Below are 8,144 nucleotides of genomic sequence, written 5' to 3' on the forward strand. Positions count from 1 at the left end.
AATGTTAAGGTACATAATTGGGGGTATTTGTGTTAAAAATTCATATTTACAAACCTGAGATCTGTGGGAAGATTTTTAGTGTTTTATTCAATGTTTATCATTTGAGGTAAATGTTGGCAATAATTACAATAAAATTACTAGAGCAGATTCTTATATATAAAAGTAAACCTCTTTCTCCTAAACTTATCACCTAATTTTTCTCAACAGCATAAAAATATCTAAATATTTTCTTAAAAACATGATTCAGTTCAGACACTGGGATATAATTGTGTTTCTGAATTTAGATCTGTCAACAGGGATGATCAGGAAGGTACAAAAGTTTTGTATATGTGTTTGGTGGCTCTGTCACATAGGGCAGGTCACTGGTGGATATTATATGTGTACTATAAGCTTATTATGCTTATTATTATAAGGTGACTTATACAGAGTCAGGTATACTTATACAGGTGACTTACACATAGCTCCTTTCAGTGATAAAAATAAGTTTAGTTTGAGAAGTGATAAAAGATTAATTTTTGTCTATAAAAATTCATATGACCTACAACTATATACAATATACAGAAAATTTGTCTTTACTTTTTAACTAGCATGTTGAATGTCCTTGTAATTGTAGATAGTAGTTATAGCATTGCAATGCCAGTGCTACCATGTCAAAAATAATATTCCTAGTTTAGCGTAGAGACACAAAACTTTTGACACAGAGAGAATAAAGTGGGTCCTAGCTATATAATTTCTTCCCCAAATCAGTACAAATTTGACAGTGAAAAGGTATGTATAAATAACAATGCCAGAAAAACAGGAGTTAAATAAGACTGTGACAGAAAAAAATGTGTATCAGTTTTTCTTTCACAGACATTTAAGAGTTCAAAGGAATTTATGTGGTTTGTCATATTTAATGTGATGCACTAGTAGTAGGACTAGAAATAAAACCTTGGTTTTCCGAACCACATTGAGTTTCTGGAAACCCATAGTAGTCACATAAAAGTGGTAAGAACTCAAACATGTAATATCAAATAATTTTCAAAATATTTTTATCTAATTAAAAATTCCATTATTATCAAAGTAAACCATTTCCCTACTAACATCATAAAGGAAAGTAAAGGCAGTCCTTGTTTTGTATGGTTTGGATATGCACAAACTCAAGTCACCAGGTTTTAGTTTAATAGCACCAGTCCTCCAAAATCAAGGTTCAAATTTCTGTTACCACAGTATAATAACTAAGTAAATGCGTAAAGTACAAACTTCTCTGCTATCTCTTTAGTCAACAAATTATAACAGATACAAATTCTGATCAGTAACCAACCACTTTATTCTAGGTCTGTCAGTGATTGGTCATTGTCATTTCTTATTTAGTTCACGTGCAGAGAGCAATACATGCAATTGTGTTGCCTCCTTGTCTCCTAAAGATAAATCCATTTGACATTAAACAAATAATCAAACTAGAAAGTTCTCCAGTAAAGAAGAAAGTGTTAGTAAAGAAACAAGATAGTGCTGAAAGTAAAATTTGCATAGAATGTGAATATACTGTCCAAAGAAGAGATACATGGCTCTGGAAATGTTGATTGTCACCATTCGAAAATCTCCAGATATACAAACAAAGGAACTTAATGAAGTTGAAATTATCAACATAAATGAGGAAAGCAGTCATGATAAAATGATGAAGATATCCCAGAGGCAAAGATGCCGGCAACAATCTTTACATTGATGGAACACTTGGAGATATTTCATGGCATTGAAAGTACATGCAATAGATAAAATGTTAGAAAGTAATCCAAACTTAGAAAATTATAACTTGCAAAATCATAGACAGGCAAACATCCACCCATCCTCTTTTTCTTTAGAGATGGAGTCTTGCTGTATTGCCCAGGCTGGAGGCAAACACTTTTTAAACTATTCTTGCTAAGTTTTGACAAAGTAAACACTTTAGTTCTCAATGTTTCTAATGCTTTAAATTGCAGTTAAATTTTATAAATATTTCTGAAATAAATATGAGTTTAGTTTTTTTATTTGCCTATGTATGTATAACTGGTAGTAAAGGAGGTTTTAATGTTTTGAGAAAAAGGTTTAAGGGTCATGGAACAATCACAATTTTTTTCATTCATTATCAAGAATTTTTTGCATGTCTTCAGCTTGCATGGTTAATTTAAGGTCTTGCAATACTGGGCAAAGTGAGGCTCACCTGTAATGTAGAACATATTTAACCAGATTGGATTTTTTATTTTTTTAAGTATGGTTTGCTTCTATCACATTGATCATTTTTTGTACTTTTAACTTTTGATTTAATTTTAAATTTACAGAAAACATGCAACAGCAAAAGTAACTGCTAAAAGTCTTCCACCCATATTTGGCCATTGTTTACATTTTTCTCCATTTACTTTATAATCATTCTCTCTCTCTCTCTCTCTCTCTCTCTCTGTCTCTGTTTCCCTCTATCTGCCTTTCTCCATATTCCTACACTCCTCTTTCCATTTCTTGACTTTGCTATTTCTGAACCTTATTAGCTAGTTTGTTGAGAAGAATGTCACTTGATTTGGATTGATCTGATATTTCTTCATGATTATATTCAGGTTAGGCGTATTATTGGTAGGAATACCATAGAATTGAGACCGGGCTTTTTACTGACTCTTATAGTTTTATCCCATTACTGGTGATATTAACTTCAATTCTTGGTTGGAGTTATATCTGTCAGATTTTTCTTCGTAAAATTACTTTTTTGGCCTAACATATAAATTTGGAGAGGGATATTTTATAATTTTTAAATTCCTGATTTCTTATTAAATGATAACCCACTAGTTTTAGCATCTACTAATGATGCAATTTTTTGTTTTTAAAGTTCAGATAAAACTAAGGGATAAAAGTAGCTAGATTGTAAATTGGTGCCATATTTCTGTGGAGTATTTGGCAAAAAAAAATCAGAAGTTTAAACACTTAAATATCTAGTAATTCCTTCTGTGGAATTTTTTTTCCAAAAAAAAATTACTGATTTCTTCATTGAAGCTATATTTAAGACAGTGATATTTTTGAAATAAACTAAGTAACCTACAACAGAGGATTATTACATTAATATAATAGAATATTGAGTAATTACTTTAAATTATGTTTTGAGTTACATTTAATGGTCAAGAAAATTATTCAACATATAATGTTAAGTAAAATATATCTAATTATAAACAGCATTGAATTATCATATTTTTGCATAAATTAAGGGTTTTAAGAGTGAAATAGAAGTTTATTTAATGAAAATAACAGTGATTATTACCTCTAGATCAGCAGCATTTAGGTACTATTTTGCTTTGCCTAATATTTAATGTTTTGATATTGTCTAAGTAAAAAAAGGTTTAATATTTTTGTGGCATAAATCTTATATTTGAAGCAAATAAAACATTATAAGCATCTTCAGTAATAGTCACATTAACATTTTACACTATAATTTGAGTTCATGTAGCTGAGCAATCAGTTATTTGCAATGTTTAACTCACTCCTTTGGGATCGGGGAAATGCTAGGTATTGATTCACAGTGACCGATTGAAAATGAAGATGAAATAAATTGTTTGATCAAAGTGTATTTGCTTAGAAATTCATGCATTTGGAAACAAAACTACAAAAGAAGCATTAATTCAATTTCCTTTCAACTTTTCTTTCAGGAAAAAAGTCTTATTGTCCCCAAATTCTAATTAGCACAGATGCTCTTCAGCTTATGATGGGGTTATAGTCTGATAAACGCATTGTAAGTTGAAAATATTGCAGGTTGAAAATGCATTTGATACACCTAATCTACTGAACATCGTAGCTTAGCATATCCTACCATAAACATGATCGGGATACTTGCTTTATATATAACCTACAGTTGGACAAAAATCATCTAACACAAAGTGTATTTTATAATAAAGTGTTGAATAGCTCATGTAATTTATTGAATACTGTACTGAAAGTGAAAAACAGTTTTGTATTGGTGCCTGAAGTGTGGTTTCTACTTAATGTGTATTCCTTTCACACCATTGTAAAGCTGAAAATCAGTAAGTCAAACAATTGTAAGTCAGGAACTGTTTATGTTTTAAGAATTTATCATTAATTATTATTGTTCATATGGTTTTTTTATTCATCTTCAGCGGCGGCATTTTACATACAAGAAAACTGTATTAAAATATTTTTCGTTGAATGAATTAGCATTGCATGATTGTAAAATATCAAATTTATATATTTTATAAGGTCCTTCATAACATGTACCCTGCTTTTTCATTAAATTCTCATTTGCATTGCCATAGTTTGTACTTCTTTTACTGAATGTCTTTTCTTTTTATTCTTGGTATTCTTTACTACATGTTCTCTGAACTTGCTATGTTTTAAAAAACTTTCACTACCTTACATATACTCATAATTCCTACTTCTTCTAATTTCTATTCAAGAGCATTCTCCCAAGGAAACGCTCAGTTGACTGCCTTGGGTTGACTTCATTGTTTCATATCTTCATAGTCTACTATTGTATATGTACACCTTTATACAGAAATGTCCATATTGTACTGTAAATACTTCTTTGCATGCCTATCTCTAAGTATATCTATAGCCTTCTCCCAAAACAAATACAGTTTGTTTTCTTTTAATTTCCTGCAAATTGCGTAGAGATTTGTATACTATGAATTTAATTAAATTCTTGAAATATTAATTGGCAAAACTGTGATGAAAATTATTTACTTACTCTTTGCCATCATCAAAATTTACTTATCAATTAAAATTAAATATTATTGTTTTTAAAATAGAAAATTTTTAAATTCAAAATTTAAAATTAAACGTCTTAATTTCATGAATCATTGCTAATATAATAGATTCACTACTGCCAGGTTGCAGGAAGTTTTTAATTTATTTTGTTATCCTGATTCTATGCTAGATTTATATGAAACTATTAAGTTATCACTCTTTCCTGAGCCAGAATCTATCAATTTTAAACAAAAATGCACCAAGCACTATTACTTACAATGTGCTTTGGAAAATGCTAGAGGTGAGATGATAAAAGAACTTTACCCTAACTTTCAGAACATAACAAATCTCTCAGTATTATTTGCCCCCAAAGCAATACATAACTTCTAATAGGTAGAAAGAAAGGATAATGAAAGAGAGAAAAGAGACTGAGGTACTTCTCAAGGAAATTATCGTAATTGTAGATCTCTGCAATTTTGCCAAACATAAGTACATCAAGAACTAACCAAGAGAACTTTTAACCTTATATTCATGTCCTGTTACTCATATCATCTCTTTGGAAGACAGGATAATAAAAATATTTATCTTGTACCTGGAGCCCAGCCAGAAACCATAATAGGCTTTCACAATGCAAGATAATCCCAGGTCTCAAAAAAGTACAGTAAATGAGTTTTCAGTAATTTAATCAGAGTTTAGAGAAGGCTTTAAATGTCAAGCGTACAGAAAACAGGACAGATAATAGGGATATTATGCATCTCGAAACTTAATATTTTTTATTGTCAAACTAATTCATATTTTAAAGATATATATTCAAAAATATGTAAATAATAATCACTAAACTAAGTGTATACATTGAAGTAACTGAAATTAGAAACACGGGCTGGGTGCAGTGGCTCACGCTCATATTCCCAGCACTTTGGGAGGCTAAGGCACGTGGATCACTTGAGGTCAGGAGTTCAAGACCAGCCTAGCCAGCATGGTGAAATCCCATTTCTACTAAAGATAAAAAATTAGCTGGGTGTTGTGGCATATCTCTACTGAAAACACAAAAATTGGCCAGGCGTAGTGGTGTATGCCTGTCATCCCAGCTACTTGGGAGGCTGAGGCACAATAATTGCTTGAACCCCCAAGAGGTGGAGGTTGCAGTGAGCTAAGATGGTGCAGTCTCAAAAAACAAAGCAAAGCAAAACATAAAACAACAACATGAAGTTTAGATCTAGAATGGAAAATCATGTTTCAGTTGTCCTATTCTCAGAAAGCTCTATGTTCTTCAAGTTAGAAAATTTAATTTGCTCTAGAATCTGAGCAGATAGACAAATAAGCTGTATCCTGAATATTCTCCAGTGTATAGTGGCATAGTTTTTCTTGTAAATAGTTTTGAAAACTTTCCATTTTAAAAATACATACCTGGGAGTCCTCTGCGTTCGAAGATGATATTATAAAATATTTAATATTATTATTATTATTTTCTGCTAAAGGGTGGAGGTGGTTGGAAATACTAATTTAGGACAGGATATCCTGGTGTTCCAACTAGCTTACTTCCTGCAGTAGTCACTCACTTACTGTAGGTAGCACAGCTCTTTGAAGCCTATTCTGTGACCTCACAGGCCATATTTCTCTATGACTTAAAATAGGAAGTGCTTTATAAAATGACTTCACACTGTTTGACCTCCTTCTGCCAAGCCACTGCTACCTCCCAGAATACTTCCAATGAGCTAGTAGGGGCCAACCATAGAAGTGGATCTGAAGTATCTGAAAACCCCTTGATTCCATTGTTCAGTGGTTTTGATTTTTTAAGCAGCAAAACTCTTTCTACAAAAAAAGAGCAAAATATCAAATATATATAAGTGTTAAAAGTGGAGCAGGTCTATTTGAAAAAAAAAAAGTGGGATTTCTACCTTGCCTCTTAGCACCTGTACTATGGCCATTTCTCAACATCACTTTGTCTCCATCAAGAACTGTTTGAAAACTATTAAACTTTGGAAAGAATGAAACAGGTACCAGCCAATGGAAGGCAAAATGGCTACAGGTGGACCTGTTTTCTTTACTAATACTAAAAAAAAGTTTTCATTTATGTAGGCTTGCATTTTCCTGGACGATGAAGGAATCTGAATTGGCAACTCTTAACTAAAGCTTTAATGTTTTCTTATAACCACAGGTCAATGTCTCAGTTCTCTTTTTTCTTGTAATCTTGTTCTATCCTAACTAAAGCATTTGCATAATTACAATATCACTATCCACAGTAGACTAGTTTCAAATGTACTTTAATTTTAATGTGATTGTCTTTCTAATTCCAGGTTTACACCTATAAATTAGTGACCAGAAAAGATTGTGAACATCTTCAATCCTCAATTTTCTCATACATAAAATAAGAATTCTAAAAATTTAGTGACTTAAAATATGCAACATTTATCAAGCTCAGAACCTGGCCCACACTTGTTCTCAGTAATATTAATCTTGTCCTATCCTTTGTAGATAGAAAACTGCCTCCTATGACACATTGTCTGACTTGTACAAAGAAAGTCATGTACAATCTTTTTTTTTTGAGACAGAGTCTCGCTCTTTCGCCCAGGCTGGAGTGCAGTGGTGCGATCCTGGCTTACTGCAAGCTCCACCTCTCAGGTTCACGCCATTCTCCTGCCTCAGTCTCCCGAGTAGCTGGGACTACAAGTGCCCACCACCGCACCCGCCTAATCTTTTGTAATTTTTAAATTTTTATTTATTATTATTATTATTATTATTTTTAGTAGAGACGGGGTTTCACTGTGTTAGCCAAGATGGTCTTGATCTCCTGACCTCGTGATCCACCAGCCTTGGCCTCCCAAAGTGTTAGGATTACAGGCGTGAGCCACCGCGCCCGGCCCATGTATAATCTTAAAGAATTCTTTTATTTTTGTAGAAGGATATAATAACAGGAATTCAAGTTTCATTTATCTTATAAAAAGAAGTATGCCTAAATTATTTGTCGCACTTCTTACTGAAAAAAAAAAAAAATTAACCTCTTTTTATACACACAGATCCAATAATTAATTCATGTGTAATCTTTAGAATTAGAATTCCAGGGCCATTTGCAGATCTCTCTCTCTCGCTTTCTCTCTCTCTTTCTGTGTGTGTGTGTGTGTGTGTGTGTGTGTGTACGCGCACGCCATTGTTTCTTACGGTAAAGTGATAAGAATAATTTGTGATTATAAAATAAAAACGATGTATTCTACTTCCAGCCATGATCAGCCCTAACTGGCACCCAGACTAGACTCCATTAGAAACATTCATAAATCTGGATAAAATAAATGATTCAACTCTTTTTAGGCATTGAACAAGAACCAACACAGGACTATGAATCTTAAATGAAGGAAAATATATACGTTAAACAAAAGCTAAAATAATTGATTAAAAGAAGACTTGTACAATAAGAAAAACCTCAGGCCAGGCGTGGTGGCTCACGGCTGTAA

Source organism: Colobus angolensis, unplaced genomic scaffold (genome assembly GCF_000951035.1).
Source record: "Colobus angolensis palliatus isolate OR3802 unplaced genomic scaffold, Cang.pa_1.0 Scaffold141, whole genome shotgun sequence".
Lineage (NCBI taxonomy): Eukaryota > Metazoa > Chordata > Mammalia > Primates > Cercopithecidae > Colobus > Colobus angolensis.